This window comes from Paroedura picta, chromosome 18 (genome assembly GCF_049243985.1).
Source record: "Paroedura picta isolate Pp20150507F chromosome 18, Ppicta_v3.0, whole genome shotgun sequence".
In the NCBI taxonomy this organism is placed as follows: domain Eukaryota; kingdom Metazoa; phylum Chordata; class Lepidosauria; order Squamata; family Gekkonidae; genus Paroedura; species Paroedura picta.
In genome coordinates, this window is record NC_135386.1 from 13,278,907 (window position 1) to 13,302,898 (window position 23,992).

Below are 23,992 nucleotides of genomic sequence, written 5' to 3' on the forward strand. Positions count from 1 at the left end.
AGGACCTTTATAGCAAAGAAATACTGGTGGTGAAAGAACCTGTGTGCATGAATCAGCTTGTTTTTACACAAGAAGCGTACCCAACCGTTTCGTGGCCTGTCACAACTGAAGACATCTCTATCAGTGATGTGGTGCCAGTACGTACACAAATGCCATCAAGTCACAACTGCAAGCCCAGCACGGGGCTTTCAAGTGAAGTGAAGAGCAGAGATGGTTTGCAAAGTCTCTGCAAAGTCTCCCTTCTCAGTCTCCTTTCCAAGTATCAACCTTTCTTCGGTTCCAGGATCTCATGAGATTGGGCTGCCTCATATCGCCTTATCTCAGGGCCAGGGCTCAGTCTCAAACCAGACTGAAGTAGAGAATGCAAGGAATGCTAGCTTGGTTGAGCTTTCGAAAAGCTTGGGGGGGGGGTTGAGAAGGAAGAGTGGGCACCACTGCAGAATGTCTACAAGGGGAGGGACTGCAAAAGGATGGAAGACTGTGTGCCACATATGCTCTTCCAAGGGAAGGTATTCCATACAGATGGAAAGGTGCTACATCCCAGGTTCTTGTGACTGATCTTTTGCTCTGGAGAAGAGATGCTTTGCACCTGAAAACCCTTTGATGAGAGCCACACTGAGGGCCACTGACCTCACATCTCAGATCTAATGATCAATGCAAATCTCACAAACACACACACAAAGCAGGTTCCCTTTGCAAGTGGATATTTCACTTCACTTGGGAGAAAACTGGGGCCATTCTGTTATCCAAAAATATTTATGAAAAATATGATAGAAATATCAATGTTAAAGGTGTAAGTGGGTTAGACAGATTCTAACTGGGTGGACTGAAAGGATTGTGTAGGTGCTTGGCTCTTGTGGCCGTTTCCTGCATTCTGCAGGAATGACCTTGAAGGTCCCTTCCAACTCTATGATTCTAAGAAGAAGAAGAGTTGTTTTTATACCCCATTTTTCACTACCCAAAGGGGTCTCAAAGTGGTTTACATTTACAAAAGTGCCGCACATGCGTGTTTTCGGCTGCGCATGGTGCATGCACGCGTACACAGCCGCGCATGTGCAGCATGTGTGGCCGGGCAATCGCCCTCCCTGCTGCTGCTGGTCCCCAGCCTAAAAAAGATTGGGATGATTCCTACATAGAGTATTTCTGGTTGTCCTTCTGTCAGGGCCAAAGAAGTCTCATGCTTGATTCTTGCTTGCAGTCGCCTTTAAGTAGGCTCTGTATACTTTATCAATCCGGATCTCTTCCTCTGGTTGCACAGAGATATCTCCTGATAGCTTCCTGCGTGCTGTCGCCTTTGAATAGACTCTATTTATTTTGTTGATCCAAATCACTTCCTGCTCTAAATAGACTTCCCGGTTTTCGGTGCTTTCCTTCCTTAAATCTGTTTTCCCAAGTTCTTCCAAGGTGCTTTTGATTTTTACGTCCCTAGCTCTCTCCCCCTCCTGTTGATTAACTTCCAGACATTGAATTCTCGTTTGAAGTATTGTTGGCTGAGTTGTGTTTTCATCAGCTGTTTTTTCCAAACCGTCGGTTCTGTCTAAAAGCTCTTTCTTAGTCTTTCGGATTTCCTTTTCCACCTTATTGACTGCTTTCAGTATCTTTGAGTTCCCTTTGCATAACAAATGGAAAAGCTGTGCCTTAGTTAATTTTTCCATAGTTCTAGGTAGTCACAAACTATAAACAGAAAGTCTCGTGAGGTCTCGCGGGAGCACGAGCGATCCAAAATTATCAGTTTGTCGATCTCCGTATCAAGTCAGCGTCCCCCACTGAACTCTCTCCAACAAAACTTTAAAGTCTCTCTTTTCTTTAAGCTCTCTCTTTGTTTGATTAGTGGGTGTAATTAGCTGGGAGCCTCTCACTCAACGAAAGAATTCACTTGTAAATTGGTTGAGGAGGGGGCGGGGAAGAGCTTGTGGGGAAAGAAAAGGAAAAGCCAGAAAACTCACAGTCTTTACTGTTGTAGACTTCGGCTCCTGTCAGTTTGGTAAAAGATGATCTGGGAAGAATGTAGGGTCAGCTGGTCGTTTCAGGCTTAGAAAGTTATTTACGACAAGGTCGCCATCATGACCTTGAGCACATGCTGCGGCGATCCGGAGAACTCAGTCTCCACGGATCTGTAGGACCCTCAGGATGCCGTTCCCGGTTCCTGGGGCGACCGGCGAGCAAGATTTGCGTATCTGCTCAGGTCTGCCAGGTGCGGTTGCTCCTGACCCTCAGCATGGCTAAAGAGCCGGACAGAAGCCCAGCTAGTATGGCGCCATCTTCAGTCGTTCCTCACCCCAACACCATAGTTGAATTAGGGTATATACTGTGGGACCTAGTGGGTTGCCAGGCCTGGGTTGGTTGGAAAATTCCTAAAGATTGTGGGGGGAAGGATAGAGCTCTGGAGGGCGGGATTGGGGACGGGAGCGACTCCAGCAGGGCATAATGCCATTCTGTCTGCCTTCGAAACCTTTTCTTTTTCCTGGAGATCAGCTGTAATTCCAGGTGATCTCCAGCTACCACCTGGAGGTTGACAACTGCAGGTCCTGGCCAGGAATAGTGGCTGTACCGGGAACTGATACCACACTGATTGTCCTCAAAGCCCTGGTCCCCAGAGATGACGCTGAGGTCTGAAACTGGTGCCAGGGGAGTAGATCTACAGTTCAAAACAGGCTGCAGTCTCCAGATCCTCGAATTAACAGTGCATTGTCTGGCCAGCCTGGTGGCCTTGTGCTGCTGGCCAATCACAGGGGATGCCTCCTGATTCGTTCTATGTCCTGAAGACATCCTCACAACACACTGGGTAGGGACCGTCTTCATCACAGGAAGTGGCAATGCTTTCCCATCAGACCCCAGCCGCTGTGTTGGAAAGTGCCACCAAGTTGCAGCTGACTTATGGCCACCCTGTAGGGTTTTCAAGGCAAGAGACATTCAGAAGAATCCCCCCATTACCTGCCTCTATGTAGCATCCCTATACTTCCTTGGTGGTCTCCCACCCAAGTACTGACCAAGGCCAATCCTGCTTAGCTTCCCACAACTGACGAGATCAAGCTAGGTCTAGCATTAGCTATACTACACTGCAAGAACCATCTCCTCCCAGAATGTCCAACCCACCAGTTAAGGTCCTCTTTAGAACCCCTGCTCCTCCCATAATGTCCAGCCACGACCTGCAGAGACAAGGCAGGTGGCCATCAGAGATTGGTTGTGGCACCTCACTTTTGGAATGCCCTCTCCTGAAGCTCTCCTGGGTGTCTTCCTTGCTCCCTGTCAGGCACCAGGCCATAACATTTCTCCTTAGATTTTGAACATAGGCATGTCCGCTTCGTTCATCGTCATGTGGTTAGCTCCTACCCGACAGACTTATCAACGTCATTTCACACGGCTTTTTTTCGAGGGCTATGCTCTGGTTTGCTTTATTGGCTGTTTTTATGGTAAAGCTTCATTGATTCTGATATTGATTTCATTATTTTTTTCATTTTTCTTTGTTCTTACTGTGATAGCTGCTTTTCCTGCTTTAACTGTGAGTAGCCTTGAGCTAGAGAGGGAGCATACAAATTTTCTAAATAAGCAAACCCATAATAAATACTTCTTGCGCACGGACTTGGCCAGCGGGTCCTGTGTAACAAAGGCTTGGCAGTAATTAGCATCGTTTCTTTTCTTCCTCGTTTCATCATTTTTTTTCTAAAAAGAGTCTTTATGATGAACTTGGAGCGACAGCCGTGTTCCAGCCCCAGAATCGTTGCATTCCAGAAGTGCATGAGACACCTCTTTGTGCTGCCATGAATAAAGCCCTCAGGATCCTTTGGGATGTGAAAGGAGCTATATAAATCTCGGTTATGGCTATTATTGCTTCCTCCCGCATTTATCCACAGAATAAATGGCTAGGTAAGTTGATTTTCAGGCTTCTTTTCATTATTTGTTGAACAAAGCTACCTGGGAGCAGCTAGCTATTACTTACCCCAAATTTAATTTGGTGACTAATAGAGCCTGGCATCTTTTGAAGGCAGGACTCTGTAATCAACCTAAAGAGACACATATTTACTAGGCCGGGCCCAGGGAACATTCACCGGCACGCATGAGTTGTGCAACTTTCTGGCTTTGGGTTGGGGGGGGGACTTTGCAAGGTCACCACAACTTGCGTAGAATCACTGATCACTCCCTTCTTGCTTCTTGGCTCAAGATATGAATGATCAGAGAAGAAGAGAAGGTGCCTTTGCTAGATTTTGATCTATCTAGGCCAGTATGTTGTTTTCAACTTTGACTAATTATCCAAGCAGCTGTTGTACCAAGTGATGTACTTGCCTGAACCTCACTTATAACGAATCAGACCATTGGCCCATCAAAGCAGGGCACTAACTCATCAGACCTCTGGTGTTATGGAATCCCGATATTTGCTCAACAGAAGCATCCTGCCCCTGAACATGGAGAGTCGATTTAGCCATCATGGTTACGTATGTGTTGCATGAAGAAGGGCTTTTGTTCATTTTGAATCAGCTGTCAGTTAGCTTCACTGGGAGCTTACAAGGGGAAGAGAGAGAAAGAAATGTCTCTTTCTCGGCACACATTTCACAATTTTGTGACCCTCCTGACATGTCTTTCTCACAGGTATCTCTTTTCTTCTGAAGAATAAAGAATAAAGCTCCCAGAGCCTTTCACTCAAAATGCATCACTTCTCAGTGCCTTCACTGCTACAACGGATTTTTCTTCTACTCTTGCCTTCCTTTAAAATCTGTCCATTTCGAGCAATAGAAATTATGAAGTATAAAAAGACCTAACTGTGCTCATGTGAGCTTTTTATTGTTAGTAAAGGAGGTTACCATAAGTTCATGGCTACCCTTCTCTTAGACAAAATGGCTCTTCCACTTTCCCTGAACACAGACGAGTTCAGAATTACCTGGTCTAGTTTCAAAAGTATAATCAATGCATGAGGAATTCTTCATTATCTGCTCCTTTATGTCAAAATTTTGTACAGAGCACCCAGCATGTACAATTTGCTGCATATTTCATTCTCTTTATATCTTTCTGCTGCTCTAACATTTTATGCACTTGTGTATATCGATAAAACACAGCAAGAAAGCAATCTTGCTTTACTCCCAAAAAAATGATCTTGATATGATTGTACGTGTGATTGCATCAAGATTCTTTGTTAGGTAATGTGCTTCTGGTTTGTAGGCGCACATACGCATGTCACTGAAAGAGGAGCAAAAATCCCCAGGATTGCACTTTCCTGTAAATGATGTTAACTGAGTTTTTCTGTGGGGAATCTGCCACAGCAGATCATCTTCTAGCCTAGAATCCTTAGGAGTGTCCATGTACCCATTGAAATGGTTGTGAACTTTTCCTACCCAACAGTCACACAGCCCAATGGCACAATTTCCATCTGAAATGCCACAGGCACCCAATGATGTGAGCTTGTAACAGGGCAGGTGGGAGAGAATGTGTGCATGCACAGAAGATCTCATTAACTATCAGTTCCAGATAAGCTTGTATCCTAGTTAAATGTGCATATATTATTACTGATTCCAAGTAACGCAATTTTATCTCTGAAATAATCTTCCTAGATAATGTCTGTTATGAAGCCTCATTTTTTACTTTCAAAACTCCTAAGTAACAAACTGAAAAATGGTGTCCTATCCAAATAAAACAATATTGCCCTTCTAACATCAAGTGTTCTACCTCAGAAAGACATTGGCAGGATAACTTCTTGAGTCACACTAAACTTTGAAACTATCTTGTGAAAACATGGTAAACTAGGTAAACCTTTCTTTGTAAGAAAGGAGGATTCATTCACAGTGGAGCTAATTCACTTTCTTGTCTCACTGATGTGATAGCTACTAAAAACACACCTTCATCAATAACCATTCTAATGACATTGGTGCCAAAGGATCAAATGGTTTGGCCATAGCAATAATGGCCATTGCTGCATTAGTATTTGTTTTGGATGGTCGGCATTAAGCATGCTTTAAAAAAACTTTTAAGACAAACTCTGATGCTGGAAAAGGCTTCTGTGGATGCTATGGACTGCAAAAATCACAAACAAGGAAACACTAGAGAGTATAAAGCCTGATTTATCACTGGAAAGCAAAATCACAACACTCTGGCTTACTTACTTTGGTCATATCATGTGATCCAACTCAATGGAGAGAGCAATTATGCTAGTATTGGTCAGTGGAAAAAGGAAACCAGACCAACTGATAACAAAGTGGTTAGATACGATCAAAATGCACACCAGCCAGAACATTATACAACTAAAATAAGTGGTGCAAGATCAAAAAACTTTGTGACATTTGAGCCATAGGATGGCCAAAAGTTGGACATGACTGAATGGCTAACGTAATCATCATCATGTGAAAAAAAAATTGACCATGAATCATGGGATAGCGTGCTGATACCCATGTCTGATATGTTCCCATGCCTTACAACGGGAGTAAAAACTCTAATATGAGAATTAGAGGTGACTTTTCAAGCAAGACCTCTCAGCAGCATCTGACACAGTTGACCACATGCTCTTAGCTCACTGCTTCGCTGATGCCAGGATATGGGGAACAGCCCTCAAATGGCTGATCTCCTTTCTCCAGGGTTGCAGACAGAGGTGAGCATATTTCGTCTCATCACTTTGCCTCCTCCCCTTTTTGTCTACCAGTGCAGCATGATAACTTTGCTGCTCTCTACATTGCATCTCCCCTGTTACCAAGGACGACAGCAAGGGATGTGTACCTAAACAGTGCCATTCTTTTATTTTACTCTATAGACATTTTCTATATGCTATGATGGCTGGCGTAGTTGCAGGCTTACATCTTAACTCCTGCCGTCTCTATGAATCCCTCTAACTTAGGGAAAGCCACCACTGCTGGTGACTCAGAAGCATAGACGAATTTTGTCTTTGGAATACTGAGAATTAGGGGCTGCATTGATTTCCGAAGTCTTTGCTGTATGAAACATCTGCTCTGCATAGAGCCTGAGAACTTCTGAGAGCACATTGGCCAGTCCCTTTTCCGGAGCTGGGTCTGATGGAGCTTCAGATCTTCTGACCTCATTTGCATAATGTTCCTTTGACACTTCATCTGAGTTCAAGGATTTGGCCCACATGGCCATGCGGACTGCGTGGAATCTCAATGGTTCAATTTCCAGTCTTATATTCATTCCAGTCTTTGATTGAGGTGGGTAGCCATGTTGGTCTGAAGCAGTAAATCGTATGTGGAGAAGCGTATATGCACACAAAACCTTATGTCTTGAATAAAACTTTGCTGGTCTTTGGGAGTCTTCGATTCCTAAATAAGTAAACTCATAGAAATAGAGTTTCTCTATTTTAAGTCAATGCAAGCATCCACTTTGAAAGCATAGTCAGGAATGTTGGCACACGCATGCAGGCCCCCCGCACTGCAGCACTGGCTCCTTCAGGTTGGAACAACTGTTCTTTTGATTCTAACAAAGTCACATATTATGACTCCCTTTGAACTGTGCCTGGTTTGGATTCCCAAGGGGAGGGGGAGCTCCTCCAAGCCTCTATAACAAGGGTAGTCAAACTGCAGCCCTCCAGATGTCCATGGACTACAATTCCCGTGAGCCCCTGCCAGCGAATGCTGGCAGGGGCTCAAGGGAATTGTAGTCCATGGACATCTGGAGGGCCGCAGTTTGACTACCCCTGCTCTATAATCTGTACCCCATGTCTATTGAGCCAGACCTGGCTGTAGAGTTGCAGAGTTACTTTCACTTCTAATAAAGAAACTTTCTTCCAAGAACAAGTTTGCTTATTCAGAGTCAAAGATTCAATTCAGCCCAAACTTCCAACAGATTATTTCACGCTGAAATAAATGCTATAGATGCCGTCAGGTATTCCTCATCCTCCAGTTTGCTCAAGCTAGTTCTAAAGGGATCAGATTACCATTTAGTCAACACTTGGCTTCTGCCAGACCGTGGGGTAGTCATCCTTTCCCAATGATCTCCGTTCACAAAACCCTCAATCAACAGGAGCACACAAAGAAGGTAAGAGCAAAAAGAATTAAGTTGTGTGTTCACAAATATACAACACATTGTTATCTTGGATTCCTGTTCAGCACACATTATAGAGAATTTCTCCTTCAGCTTCCAAGGACTGGACAATAAACAGGACTTGGAATTTTTGATTATACATTGTTGTGCTGCATATTTGTGAATGCACAAACTATATTTTTCTTTTTGCTCAATTCCCAAGAGCCATTGAGCACGGAAAGCATAGAACTGCAATGCCTAGGGGATAATCCAGACTCCTCAATTGGTTGTGTAAATCGTCACAGTCAGTTGCGGATCAGATAATAAGTGAAGCAATAGAGAAGTACACAAGGGACAAGGACAGCGGGGTACATCTTGCATGTATGTCTGCATGTAAGAATGAGCCAGTGCTCAAATATTCACATTAAACATAAAGGCAGGGATGAGCACATGAAGAAACATAGAGATGAAATCAAGCATTCTGCTGTTTACAGATTTAGTTTAAGGTAAAAATTACTTCTACACATATAAAGAATAACCATGTGTAGGATGCACACAAATCATATATACATTTGTGCTAATGTGTACAAAGCTGAAACTTCAGGCTGTTGTAGTCACCATGAGAACTCAGGGTGGAAGAGACCTGAGCTCAAAGCCTCACCGAATTCTAGGGTGATGATGCTACCAGAACCCAGCTAATCTCCTACAAGCTTGCCGTGATGATAAAGTGGGGAGAGGAGAACCATGTATGCTTCTCCTAGAGCAGGGGTGGCCAAATTGTGCCTCTCCAGGTGTCTCATGGGAATTGTAGTCCATGGACACTTGGAGAGCCACAGTTTGGCCACCCCTGCCTTAGAGTCTTCAAGACAAGATATGTTCAGCTTTGTTGTGCCATTGTTCGCCTCTGTATTGTGATCCCGGAATTCTTTGATGGTCCCCCATCTAAGTACCAACCAAGGCCTGGCCAGATTCTAAGACCTGACAAGATTGACCTAGCCTGGTCCTGCAGGTCAGGGCTTTCTGAAGCACTCCCATTCTTCAGAACTCCATTTAAGAAAAAGGACAGCTCCTCACTGGCCCTGGCCCCCAGTTGTGTGGTTTTGTGACATTATCTACTTTCTTCACAATCACCAATTGAATGTGACTAATCCAAGGAGGCAAAAGATAAAACATCCAACCAGGAACAGGGCTGGATGATGGATGAAAGATGGGTGATAGTTTCATTGTCTGTATGCTATTTGAGAGATATTATTACCCTCCTGAAATAGACAATTCTTAACTCCAAATCCTACAGCGGGCAATATTTGACACAGACAGAAGTTTAAATCTGGAAATGCCCAAGGATGTCTACATCATTCTATTGAGAGGAGCTACAGAGGCCCATTTCCTGAATTCATTCATTTATTTTCATGGTTCCCTTGTTAGAGTCATCAACTGTCCCAAACTGTCCCAAGTATTCTTCAGAAATTAAAGATGAATCACCAGGCTGATGCGGAGGGCTACTTGGGGAGAATAATCAGGTGGAGTTCTCAAAATGAATCTTGAATGCTGAAGGAGATTTATCTCCTTGTTAGTTTCTCATTAGTTTAACACATTCCTAGAGATCTTACAAGCCAGGGTGGTGTAGTGGTTAAAAGCGGCAGCTTCTAATCTGGCAAGCCGGGTCCTCCCAGGAATTGGTCGTTTCCTGTACTCAAAGCAAAACTCACAAATTTGGCATTGCAGGTAAATGCCCTGAGCAGACAGCGGGTTTGTCAGCATTGCTGTCAGGTGCGAGGAAAAAAAAGGAGGCTTAAATGCAGTGACTACAGATCAATGTGAAAAGTTTCAAGAATGGAAGTGCCCATGAGGGTTGTAATTTCAAACAAAAATATTGACCCTCGTTCCCCTGGAAAATAGTTTTCCTAGAGATCCCTGACAACCAGCAGGAGGGCTGGGGGTACCAACACAGGTATCCTGTTGGCAACATCACCAGCATCACTAAGTCACTTCCTGTTACAACCGGAAGTGATGAAGGGAGCTCTAGAAATCACCGGAAGTTGTATAGAATTTTTTACCCCTCTAACACTACTCTGAAAGATACTAGGCAACACAGCTTGCCCATAGAGAGGCCTGGCTGGTGAAATCTGCCCCTGTGATGTGTAAGGGTCATGTTGTGACTCCACTGAATTGAGCACTGCCCGTTCTCACTGCACACTTGGCAGAAAGGGGCACAAAGGGATAGCAGCAAAACATGTAGAGGTACACTTAGTATTATGGGGAAAGGGGACACTGGCACCAGGGGTAGGGAATGTGTTACAAGCATCACTCCCTTGCCGATTGTAAGATATTGTTTTTACCGCCAATGCACGCTGGGTTTGGGGATCCTTTCCCAGGTAGCTTAGAGCAGATTTGACTGCATCCCAGCACCTGGAATGTTCACCTGTTAATGTCATAATTAGCCCCCACCCCTTCCAAGCAAAAGATCTCCCTCCCCAGAAGCTGCCTTGATCAAGTGTCCAAGGGGAGGGAAAAAAAGGGGGGAGGTTAAGAGTCTTATCTGGACTAACCAGCTTGGGAGCATGGATGGTATCAGAAGCTTGTAAACCATCCCTTTAACAGCAGCACTAAATTCTGTGTGACTCCAACCCTCCCCCCTTTTTTTTCATAGAGGTGACTGGGAGCTTTTGAACAACAAAATGTCAAAGAGAAATACAGCCCTCCGCTTCACCAGCCAAACCAGAAGGCCCAGTGAAAGTTGTTTGAACTTTTCCTTGCGTGTACCTGTCACATTTAAAAATCCAAAAGAATTAGATTTACATCAGACCTTTTCCCCCTCCAAAATGACTCACTGGCTTGGTTTATTTTGTCAAAGTTTCCAGCTATGATAAAGGTCTCCCCTTTCTTACACAGTTATTTTGTTTTCAGCGCTGTTAGTGGAAGGAGGCAATAATGTTTTGCCTTCACTTGCCCTCATCAATCGGAAGCCCGATCTGATTGGTTATGTAGTGCTGTGAGGTCATCACATTCCCCATGGTTGGGTTGGATCACACCCATGACTCGTCTAAGATAGAATCCTAGAATCCTTGGAGGAAGGGACCTCCAAGTCATCTAGGCCAACCCCCTGAACAATGCAGGAAGCTCACAAGTTCATGCCCACCCACAGTGACCCCAATTCAATGTCCAGATGATGCCCCACCATCTCCCCCCCCACAAAAAAAAAAAAAAAAAAAAAAACAGAATCCCTGGCCAGTCTGGCCTGGAAGAAATTCATGTTCTGATCACAAAGTGGCAAACAACATTTCCCTAAGCATACAAGAAAGGGCCACAAGAGCCAAGCACTGGCACAATCCGCCCACCCACTCACAATCTGCCTAAGTTCACAGAAAGATGAAGAAGGGTCAGGCCTGTGCAGAGAGAACTCTGACACCCTCATTCATTAACCACTAGAATAGCTCCCTCCAAAATCCTATATGCTGACAACGACATAAACAAGCTAAGTTCCCCACCTGCTTCTCTCCTTTTGACTTGCCACTGCTCTTGATGTCCTGTGCTCCTGGAGCATATTTAAATCTGTTTTCTTCCCCTTTTGTTTTTGGAGGTAGGTTCTTTTCTTTTGATTAATTTACAATGTCATATCTAGAGAGTCCTCCCCCCTCCCCAAATATGGAGCTGGGATCTGAGGGGTTGCCTGAATTTCTGGCATCCCAGATCATAACAAAGACTTTGATCTAGGCCAGTGAACCAGCTCCACTAATCCAGGGCCCAGAGGCCCCTCCCATCACCAACTCTGTCTCGCAGGTGGAAAAACTGAAATCGCGAGGCAGCAATTCACGTACAACCACTGAGTTATGGAGCTGAAATATTCTAATTCCAAGTGTTGTGTTAAACATGTTATTGTTACAAAGACCTCTGAAATGTTATATGTTCCCAGTGATAATGTTCTTTTTACTGTACTATGAAAAATGTTCATTGCCGGCAAGGGCGTTATCTAAATATAATGAGATGAAAATAAAATGTTCAGGAGTCACCTCTTGTGGTTTTTCTTATCTGTGGGACTTTTGAGCTGAATAATGCTCTTGTTGTGTGCCCGGGTGTGTCTACTGTCCCGCAGTGTCCTCCAGCAAAGCTCATCCAAATGAGCCTGCATGGAAGTCTGCTTCAGAAGAGCTAAGCTGTTGCCTTGTTTATTTTACAAGGTGGTCCTAAGCAGAGTTATGCCCCCCTAAATCCATTGCTTAGAATTGCAGTATTAATTTAACTCGCAGGAGGGGAATTTTGGCTGGAATAAGATGCGACACACCAGTGTTGGGATAAACAAGGCCACAGCCTTTATTACCTCCCCACAGGAGGGTTGGCGCAGCATGGGAGAGGGAGCCTGACCTAGCAGTCAGCAGACTGCACCACAAACCGCAGAGTCCAGAGGTGCCCTGGGGACCCGCACCATTCCGAGCCGGGACAGCAGATCCCCTTGCCTACTGAAGTCTGCCCTAAGGGAAGCGACCAATGTGGGGGAGCCAATGGGTGTCCACTTAATTTGGCTGTCCCCAGGCCACTTGGCTAAACAAGCCCCTAGCTTCCCAGCCAGGTAAGCTGCACTCATAGGATGATAGAATCATAGAATAATAGAGTTGAGAGAGACCTCCTGGGTCACCCAGTCCAACCCCTGCACTATGCAGGACACTCACAACCCTCTCGCTCATCCACTGTCACCCTTGAGCCTTCACAGAATCAGCCTCTCTGTCAGATGGCTATCCAGCCTCTGTTTAGAAATCTCCAAAGACGGAGAACCCACCACCTCCCGAGGAAGCCTGTTCTACTCATTTCATGCCACCTCTTACAGGGCGTCCGATCGCACACCTGCCATCAGGCTCCATCCCATGTGATCCTGCAACTGTGATCAAATATTAACAGAGAACATCCGCCTCAAACATTGACATAGGTCAGGAGGGAGGGAAGCTGCTCCACGGCATCCCGGAGAAGAGGCTGGCGCCGTGGTCCCACCTCTCCTTTTTACGCTGTGCGCGCTGCAAGCATGCAGCACGCCAGGGCCGCTGGGACAGCTGCGTCCACTTCCAGCCGGCCCTCTGCAATGTCAACTGGCGGCTGCGGTGAGTCTTTGCTGCACATTACCAAGCACTGTTGAACACAGCTTTGCAACCTACAGGACTACAGATGGACGTTTCCAAAAAGGCTGCCAGAATTCTGAACTTAGAGATGCAGAAAACATCTTGCCTGGCGTCTGTCTCTCTCCCTGCCTTCTTTTCCATTGTAGGATTTTGTTGCTGGGGGAAGGGTGTTTTGCTTCTGTTGTTTTGAACAGGCTGATTCAAGGCTGATTTTTCTCATGAAAAGCCAGCAGGCAACAGCCTCATTTCATGGCGAGTCCGGCCTTGATAGGAGCAAAGTGTGAGGGAAATGCAAAGCTGAAGGAGCTCTCCATCTGAGAGGCTGCCCAGCTTGAATGAAGCTCATTCGCGACTTCCTGTGTGGATGGTTTTACAGTCTTGTGCTGCTGGGCAGGTTTCCCTTTTATGCAAAGGCTAGCAATAAAGTGCATTTTGCAAAACAAAAGGAAAAAAATACATTGGCCTCTAAAAGACCGCTGTTGGTCGTTTCTTTAATTTTTCATGAAACATTTAAATAGAAAACGTAGAAATGTTTGCAGGATGATAATCCTCCCAGGACAAAAAACGTGGACCGCCTTTCGTGTGTTGGCTCTTGGTGCTTATAGTCTTTTTGATTGTTATGGTTGATTTTATATCTAAGACAGTGAGGCCAGCTGAAAGCTTGTTAAACCTTTCCCCTCCCCTCACTCCCTGCACTTCTGAAGCGACCTTGCACACTCAAGCAATTTTCTCCTACCTTCTTCTCCCCTGGAAGAAGCGTCCCACCCCACCTTGGCACGTTCTCTCTCCCACCAGAAGAGAAGGAAGAGAATAAGAGAAATCAGCAACTCTACCTAAAGAGGTGAATTCCAGACAAAGTTAACCCCCTCCCCATCCTGGCACTCTATCCTTACCTGCTCTTATCCTTGATCTGAAACTGCAACTGGTCCAGAACGCAGCTGCCAGGGTCCTCACAGCAACACCTTGGAGATCCCACATCCAGCCTATTCTCCAGCTTGTTAAACCTTTCCCCTCCCCTCACTCCCTGCACTTGTAAAGCAACTTTGGACACTCAAGCAAATTTTTCCTACCTTCTTCTCCCCTGGAAGAAGCATCTCCCACCCCACCTTGGCTCATTCTCTCACCCACCAGAAGCACCACCTAGACCTCTTCCGCATGGAGGATTCACCCCATCATTATGTCATGCTGCCCCCTGTTGTTGTTGTTGTTGTTGTTTTTTTACCATGGGCTGGCTCTCCCAACAACCACATGAGGTATCTTTGGTCTGCTCTCCCCCTTGTTTCCCCCAGGATTTGTATCTACCCAGGACAGCCAAAGGACAGGAAGTCAAAACATCCCCCCATTTGTTTTACTCGTCAGGCATTGTCACGTGGCAAAAATTCCCCGTCCCTCCAAGTCAGAAATAATTTATTTATTTCAAATTACCACAATTGTTTTGCAGTGCAAAAACATTACAACAAAAACAAGGGGATAAAATAAATGTAGGCTGCTTTATTGTGCCTACCCCCCACACACAAACAGAGACTGTCCCCAGTCTCACTAAAAACCAAAAAAGAGAAAGGTGCCTACCAGATGTGGCAGCGGGTGGGGTGGAGGGTTGATATTTCGTTACTTTGGAATCACATCAAACATATGTGTGTTTTTTTAAGGTAAAAAGGTAAAGGTAAAGGTATCCCCTGTGCAAGCACCGAGTCATGTCTGACCCTTGGGGTGACGCCCTCCAGCGTTTTCTTGGCAGACTCAATACGGGGTGGTTTGCCAGTGCCTTCCCCAGTCATGACCGTTTACCCCCCAGCAAGCTGGGTACTCATTTTACCGACCTCGGAAGGATGGAAGGCTGAGTCAACCTTGAGCCGGCTGCTGGGATTGAACTCCCAACCTCATGAGCAAAGCTTTCAGACGGCTTTTTTTTTAAGGTAGTGAGGGTAAATAATGGAAGGGACACTCAGGGGGAAGGGGGAGTGATACCTTACAGGGGACAGCCTGAGCTTTCCCCCTTACATGGCCTGGCCCTAACAAGCACACTACTGGATCCTGTGGTTTGCTGCAGGGCCTGAGTCAGGCCAGCTCTGGGACTGTGCCAGACTGGGCTGGATACCTTGTGAAAGCAGGATTTAGACCCACATGCAAACAAGCAGTGATCATGGCCTAATTCGTACCTAAGAGGGTGCCTCCTGCTGACTTCCATTGTTTCCAATGGCAAGGGGGGAAAGATTCTCTGCATCATGGGGTTTGTGTGTGTTAGAGGCTATTTAGGTGGGAGGTTCATTTTATTTTCATACTAGCAAGAAGGCCCATTGCAACCAGGAATACAATGGGCGCTAGGACCCAGGGGACACCGGCAGGTGCAGATCTCTCTCCTTCACAGCAGAAGCCATAGCAGGTAATCAGGGCTTGTTAGCAGTTTGGCAGGGCTTTCTGTGGCTCTGTGTGTTTCTCTCAGGCAACTGAGAGCAAAATGGCTAGTGTCCAGGGAAGGAGGGTGGGAGCTATAGAGGCAGGGCCAATCAGGGTGCAGCCCTATTCCAACTCGGACACCCCGGACTCATTCCACCCCCCTAACAATGTTTAAGGATTCATTACAGCAAAAATAGAACACCTATGTATTGCAACCATTGCTATTTCAAAATAAATCCCAAAGAGGCAGAAATCTATTAAAATACCACTGCTCCTAAACAGCAAATAAGTAAGGAATCTGAGTATGGGAACTCAATTTAAGAGAAAATAAGCTGGCATATTATTGACAAGGAAGGGCTGCATCACTACCACAAACAAAGCACCTGTTAGAACAAAAATCGTAAGCTCAGAATCCTCAAGTTCCTTTCTTTCGGAGGATTTATACTGACTTCTGTGCCACTGCTTCAAAGTTAGAGGGCAAGGTATGAACTGGGGGAGGGGAGAACAGGTGGACAGGTGGAGATAGAGGGTTGTGTGGAGGGGGAGGTGGATGGAAACCATCAGCACTAAAAATAAATAGTAAGATCTGAAGTAAGTTTCACTGACTATCTCAGGGAGGAAAGAATGTTTTGCTTGCTTTAAAAGAACCCTGAATAAATTGGACTTGGGCTTCAGCTGAGATTCGGCAAGGAACTGTTTACCGTCTCCTTTCTGATGTTAGCTGTGCTTTAACAGCTCTGGTGCAAGTCAAACAGAACTCAGTGTAATAAGCAGCAGCCTCGAAAGATCAGCACTCCTTGAGCTTTATCGGAGGAAGGCAGGAAATATCACCTCCACTACTCCCCGGTCCTAATCTCATCTTTTGTGTGCATTTTTTTGAGCAAAGAGGGAAAAGCTTTGGCTTTCCTGGATACAGGCTGAAGAGAGGGAACAGCCAGTCAACTAACACTGCCCTACAAGCCCATGGAAAATGAGAAGAGCAACAGGGTGACCGTTTACGCACTGGAGGTTTCATGCCAGGCTGCAGGCTGGAGTTTTGGTTGTGGCAGGTTGCCCCACCTCTTCCTTTACCCACATGGAGGAGCATTTGGCCCAGTGCACCTCATCAGCCCCGGATTTGTGCTCCTGAACCGGATCTGGGGCAGTGAAGGTCCCAGTGCATAAACGGTCGGTGAGGTACAGAAAGCAGGTCTCACAATTCAATGCCTCTATGTCTCGCAAGCTGCCAACCAGCCAAATTGTGAGGTGAACTTGAAGACTGATGCTCACAAGAAACATTCAAGGATTGTGAAGACCATTTTCAAACTTCCTTTGTGCTCCAGGTTAGTAACAGGCTGCTAATGGATTTTTCTCCTGTCATTTCAGACAGACCCATTTTAATAACTGGTAAAGAGTTGGTTTATACAAATCCGCTTCCACTGGGTTAGCAAAGCGAGGTTGAGAAGCTTTTGAGGGAAATGGTTTTCTTCCATTTTCTACCCCTGTATGGCTGTAGCAATACTGCTCCCCCCCCCAACACCCTTTCCCAACACGTAATCTTCCATGGACGTTTTTTTAACATTCTAAGTTCAGAGCTGTAGCGTTAAACCAGTATAGCACTTCGATGTCAATAAAGGTGTCTTGAGTCACTTCAGTGCTAGAGCAGCACTACTGAGATGTCATGGGAGTCAAGGTATCTCAGTGTAGTTGCTATATTGCTTTAGCACTGTAGTGTTCAATTTAGAACATTAAAAGAAAACAACCAAACTCCGAGGAAGCTAGCATGGCGAAAAAAGGTGGTGGTGGGGGCACTCTTTGAAATGATGAGAGCACTTCAGCGACGGCTCATTAATGGAAGGAAATTTGTTGTATGAAACCCCCATCCCTGTATCACTTTACTCAAAACGGGGCCAGCTACAAATTGCATACAATTTATAGTGGTAATGTGAATATCTTTTTGTCCAGTTTCTAGGGTTGTGTGAAGAAGCTGATCCCTGATGGAGTTGCCCATGAATGCCGTGATAGATTTGGAAGATCCTGCTTAGCCGAACTATCTGAGGGATTTCTTAGGGGAGCAGCAGCAACAACAAAAAATCAATAGGTCCAGGCAAACCACATGTGAGGGATTGGGGGAGGGGGCTTAAAGGATTTAGAGGTACTTGTTCAACCAAAACCCCTGTGGGATTTGAATGGGAATTAACAGACTTGGAGACTCAACCAAAACACTTTGTGGATTTTGAGGTAGGTTAAAAGATTTAGAAGTGCTTGTTTGGCAATAGTGCTCAAGGGATTTGGAGGGAATCTAAATATTCTGAGTAACACAATGATATTTTCCCACTGGAGGGGTTTGCTTATCCATCACCCAACAGAATCTCTGTGAAGGCAAACAGTGAACTGGCCTAGAGAAGACAGAACTTGGAGCCTTCATCTGAAACTCAACTCCTAAACCATGCTGCGTTTCTCAGGTTTGGTTGTTTTGCGGCTGTATTTTTTTTAGAGTGTTCTTTGCTTTGTAACACAATAGTGTTAAAGTTATGCCAACAACTTCCCTGAAGGTCTGTGGAAGGGGATCTCAGTAAGACTGTCTATCTTTCCGTTCATCCCCTGCCCCCCTCTCCCTCCTGGCATTTAAGCTTCAAAGCTTCAATGCAGCTCAAGATGTTATTATTCTGTAAATTGAAGTCAGGTCTTCAGAGCACACTTCAGCACAAGAAGCATACAGAACACAATTAGATACAAAAATGTGATGAGGAGAAAAACCTTGAAATAAGGGGGGGGGGGGCGGCGGCACAGAAATCTCCCGGAATGACAGTCTTTTTATCTGCCACATTCCTGAGCTCCGATTCAAAACCTGCTGTAGTAAATGCAAAGTCTTCCCAATGTCCCAATGATTGTGACAGGTGAATACATAATTACCCCCAATCTTCGCACAGGCCTGAGTGTAAAAATGCAAGATATATGTTGTTGTTAGGTGCGAAGTCGTGTCCAACCCATTGCGACCCCATGGACAATGATCCTCCAGGCCTTCCTGTCCTCTACCATTCCCCGGAGTCCATTTAAGTTTGCACCGACTGCTTCAGTGACTCCATCCAGCCACCTCATCCTCTGTCGTCCCCTTCTTCTTTTGCCCTCGATCGCTCCCAGCATTAGGCTCTTCTCCAGGGAGTCCTTCCTTCTCCTGAGGTGGCCAAAGTATTTGAGTTTCATCTTCAGGATCTGGCTTTCTAAGGAGCAGTCAAGGCTGATCTCCTCTAGGACTGACCGGTTTGTTCACCTTGCAGTCCAAGGGACGTGCAAGAGTCTTCTCCAGCACCAGAGTTCAGCAAGATGGATGGATGGATAGATGGATAGATGGATTTAATAAGTATCCCCTCTAATCCCTCATCCAAATAATTTATAAATATGTTGAACAACACAGGCCCCAGGACAGATCCCATTATAGTATCTGAAGATGGTTTGGAAGTTTCATTTGGTACCATATGCTTCAGAAAGACAGTTGACTCGCCCATGTCACAGGGGGAAAGTCACAAGAGTCCTATAGAAATGAAAGATCTTTATGATCTCAAGTATCTCCAGTTTCTCCTCTCCTGAATTTGGAGTCACCTGGTATTATTTCCAAAAGGGAGTCAGTGCATTAGCAATGAATGTTCCTTTAAAAAAAAACTGAATATTATCCAGAGCATTGTGCATGAAAAATCTGCCATTCTTTTTGTTTCTTTTGGCTCATTCATCTCTTTCCCCTGTGGTTCATTTCAATGTGCATGTGAGCACTGATAAGGCACTATAACAGAATGCAATCTAGATATGATTGTATGCAAGGTTGTATCCAGATTCTTTTTGTACAATGTTTTACTCAACTACATCTCCATTTCCGCACAGGAAAATATTCTCAATATAACCATATATGCCGACACACCAAGATTGCTTTAAAATGTCTATATAAGATTTATGCACCCAAATGAATACACACAAATGAACATGAAGCATTAAAAAAACCAAGAATTTTGGGTGCAATCCTTATCTGTGACCAGCCAAGATTCCCTTTTTGCAGTGTTTCTTCAACATATGTGAGTGTGTGCATGAACACCAGAAATGTAATGGGGTGGGCATGCAAATGGACTGAAGGAATGTGTAATTGCAGCAAGCTACAATTTTGTAGCATGTTACAATTCTGGGTTTATTTTTTTAAAAATAAGGATTCTTGTAAAAATGGAAATCGGAAAGAGTGGAATGTAGGTTAGAAGGAATCAAATGGAGAAAATTATTTCTCCAGACATGAAACATCTGAACATTTATCTCCTTGCAACGTCAGGAGTTTATCAGGAAAAAATTGTTCACAGTCAGAGTAGTTCAGCAGTGGAATAGGCTGCCTAAGGAGGTGGTGAGCTCCCCCTCACTGGCAGTCTTCAAGCAAAGGTTGGATACACACTTTTCTTGGATGTTTTAGGATGCTTTGGGCTGATCCTGCGTTGAGCAGGGGGTTGGACTAGATTGCCTGTATGGCCCCTTCCAACTCTATGATTCTATGAGTTGGTTGTAGACCCAATCTTCTGTTTTCAGTCTGCCTCCCAGCCTCAAATAAGATTAGTCTTTATTTGCCTTGCACAGAAAATAGTGCATTGTGGACTCTACCCCCTGGGATACTTGCTTCCCCCTGCCCTCCACCATGCAGACCATAAAGCAAACTGAGCTGGACACAATTGCAAGTGGACAAGTTGGAAAGACCAGCCATAAATTGAGTTGTCAAGTCATAAATATTACGGGTAATAAAGAGGAGGGGGGGAAATATCTAGAAAAACTCGCACCAAACAAAATGTTCCTCTGTTGTCTATGAAGTGTCTGACAAATCTTTTCAGCAGGAATCGCTCAGTGCTAAAAAGAAATTTTCTCTTTGTGTTCCAGCTCTTCTTGCAGGGTTGAAGGCACTGCTTCCATTGTTGTTTCTGAGATGTGGTTTGCTTGTCACCAAACACATGAAGTGATCTTTCATTTGACCCCATGCAGGAGCTACAGAGAACACCTATTTAGCAAGTCTCAAGGTAAATTGCACGAGGCAAAACAGTACACTCAATGGCTGGGCCATCTCATAAACAATGCGATGGATTTTGGACAATTGATGAAATAATGCTGAAATAAAGCATAAGCATTTAAATATGGCACTTCTATCATGCCACAATCACCAGAAGAAGGAGTTGGTTCTTATATGCCACTGTTTTCTACAAGAAGAAGTCTTAAAGCAGCTTACATCCACCTTCCCTTTCCCCACAACAGTCACCCTGTGAGGTAGGAGAGGCTAAGAAAGTCCTGATATTACTGAAGAAGAAGAAGAGTTGGTTCTTATATGCCACTTTTCTCTACTCGAAGGAGTCTCAAAGCGGCTTACAATTACCTTCCCTTTCCTCTCACCACAACAGACCCCCTGTGAGGGAGGTGGGGCTGAGAGAGCCCTGAGAGCTTGGTCAGAACAGTTTTATCAGTGCTGTGGCGAGCCCAAGGTCACCCAGCTGGTTGCATGTGGAGGAGGAGTGAGGAATCAAACCCAGCTTGCCAGATTACAAGTCAGCACTCCTAAACACTACACCAAACTGGCTGTCTAGGCAGGAACACATTTACCACAACAGTTTGTAAACTCTGTGTACATTTGGCTGAAGAGGAGTTAGTTAAAGAAGAGTTGGTTTTTCTACCCCACTTTTCATGGCCCAGAGGAGTCTCAAAACAGTTTGGTGACAAGCAAACTTTCCCTTCCTCTCCCCACACTCTTTAAAGTAGGTGAAGCTGAGAGAGCTCAGACAGGACTGTTCCGTTGTGAGAACAGTTCTAACAGGACTTTGCCTGGCCCAAGGCCACCCAGCTGCCTGCGTGTAGAGGACAAGTAGGGAATCAAACCCAGTTCTCCAGATTAGAAGCTGTGGCTCTTAGCCACCACACCAAGGTGGCTCCCACATGCACACTGAGTAATTCTCACATTACATTCAAAGTATGTACAGCCTAAATGTGCAAAACCTCATACTCATTCATGTACTAGTCTCTGGTTTCACGTTTAAAGTGAGTGTGTGTTGTTTTTCTTGCAAACAGCTATGCACAGGTACAATCAGGATGTGCTACTGAGTCTTTGAAGGTCAGTATTGTCTACTCTGATACTCTCTTGGAGGTATCTAGTAGAGTCTACCACGCCACCTCCTATCTCCTCCAGGAGAAGGCAAGGCCTGAAACTGGAAGCAGATATTCCACCACTGAGCCAAAGTCCCTTGCCAACTAGATCCCATCTGCACAGAATCATAACTTGCATACCTGAAAAACAGTGGACTTTCACAGAGGGAACAATAGGACACTTACAGGTCAGCTTTGACAAAGTGCTTTCTAGAGAAACCAGTTCGCATCTGTGCTCATCGTCAGGGATGGTCCAGTAGCAAATGGTTGGGAAATCACATGCACACAAGGCGAAAAGAAAAACAACCTGTGACTCAATAGTTCACGCCTGTGAATGCTCAGAAACAGGTTTGGTTTACTTTGAGAATCCCAAGTTGGTCTGCTTGTTTTTTCACGTGCAGTTTTAGCCTGAGAGCAGGCCGTGTGCCACCTAGGTTCCCCTTTCCTCCCAAGTAGACCATCCATCAGGCCCTTGGCCTTCTATTTGACTGCTTCCACTTATTCCATATTTACAAGTGCTTCTCTTGAGTGGTGGAGCAGGGGCCCTTCCGAGTGTCGCATTGTTCTGTAAATCATGTTCTCATTTATCAAAACAGCTCAAGTTAATTTCAGCAATCAGGACACTTTCAGCAAGATCAAGTAAGAGATTATAGTAATAGGCTCTGGAGTGGATGCCAAGAAACTACTGGCCTCAGCTGCAGAGTCGAATGGAGATGGACCACACAGGTGCAAAAGTGGTAAATAAGTTAAAAAAAACCCTTTGTGATCTTAATTGCAGGTGAAGGAAATCAGAGCATATGAGGAGCCCGTTCTGACCGAATGATGGAGATTCATAGGAGCCCTGGCCCTTCCAGCTGTATTTTGTTCCTCCGCTCAACTGTGCTGCTCTTTATCCTTTTCTCTTATCTTCTCTTGTTGATGGGTTGTGTTGGAGAACTGGGAGCAAGTGAGGGTGGGTGACACTGGATTCATTATATTTTCTATTCTGTGTGGGAAACAATAAAAACCTTAATTTAAAAAAAATCTGGAACATCTGGAGCAGAAGTGCTGAGGGAAGTGGAGAATTATTCACCTTCACAGAAAAGAGTAGCTCGCCTTTGCTTGGGGAGTGCTGGGCCTGGGCAGCAGACCTGGGTCAGCTACGGCCACCGGTTGGACTAGATGACCCATGAGGTCCCTTCCAACTCTATTATTCTATGATTCTAACACCTCTGGGGAGGCGAAGCAGGTGTGGGCATGACACTAACCAAGAGGGACAGGCTAAGACAACTAACTCAACAGGGATAGTCAATATTCTTGTAATCGGAAATTGGCAACCCAGGGATTTGCTGTTCTCCCAAATCCCTCTCTGAACTTTGGTGCTGACCTAATTTATGAATTAACCCCCCCCCCCCGTCTTCTTTTCCCCCATCTTCTCCAAGTCCATTTCTTGATTAATTTAGTTCCACCGAAATTTCCTTCACTGGTTGCAAAGCCAGAACCACATTTCCTAGCCTATTAATCACCGCTCTGGACCCATTTGCGGGAGGGCCAAATGAGAACGAAGCCACGCACACACTTGGTTCTAAAACACTTTTGCAATTACAAAGCATTCATTCTGTGTGCTAGGAAGGGCAATAAAAATTGTTAAGTAGAAAGTGTGTCAAAAAAGATGGAACTCCACAGATGTTTGGAATTCTAATATTTTTTTTAGCATCACAAACAAAAATCTCTCAGACATTAACCACCGCATGGGAGCAATGTGGATCATCGTTCTGGGATTTTGCTATGCCTCCACAGGAAAAGGTGTAAGGGTTTTTGTTGTTGTTGTTGTTGTTTTTGTTTTGTTTTGTTTTTTCCTTCCTTTCAAATTTTCCTGAAGATTTGCACACAGAGAGTGTACTACAATAATCTAGTCTGATACTCTAACCACTAACCCATACTGGCTCTGTTTGCTTGTTTTTTTTGTTTTTTTAATTCTGTAAACTGCCTTGAATAGGTAGGTAGGTAGGTAGGTAGGTAGGTGGCTGGCTGGCTGGCTGGCTAGCTGGATGGATGGACGAACAAATGAATGAACAAACAAACGAACAGGAAATTGTCTGAAGAATTGAAGTACACAGGAAATGGCAGAGATCTCACCATGACATTTTACTAGGTCTCTGACATTTTGCACCACCATCTCTTACATCTTGCAGTTGCATAATGGAGAAACGGCTTGTGCCCCAAGTGAGTTTCTTGAGAGTTCAAGAGGCTCTTGGATCTAGTACAATTGTATTTTCTGAGTCACATTGAAGGGTGCCATCCCTTTCCTCTGAACCAGAAGGGAGCTCCATACCATGAAAGTAGATTCATTTATAAACTTTACAACAGTTCAGAATCTGGGCAAAGCTGATGTATTTCTGTCTCTCTCTGCTATAAGGCTGGCA

The 23,992-nt window shown here is 44.9% G+C and overlaps 1 protein-coding gene and 1 long non-coding RNA gene across 3 annotated transcripts in view; one reads left to right on the forward strand and one right to left on the reverse strand.

The window, feature by feature from the left end:
- AGBL1 (AGBL carboxypeptidase 1) overlaps positions 1 to 23,992 on the reverse strand; it is a 441,440-nt gene that overhangs the window by 96,891 nt on the left and 320,557 nt on the right. The gene's annotated exons all lie outside the window — the stretch shown is intronic.
- LOC143827644 (uncharacterized) lies at positions 12,963 to 22,661 on the forward strand. The gene is made up of 5 exons (XR_013227371.1): positions 12,963 to 13,043; positions 17,403 to 17,678; positions 19,317 to 19,504; positions 20,340 to 20,476; positions 22,366 to 22,661. It is a non-coding gene; the product is annotated as an uncharacterized LOC143827644 (long non-coding RNA).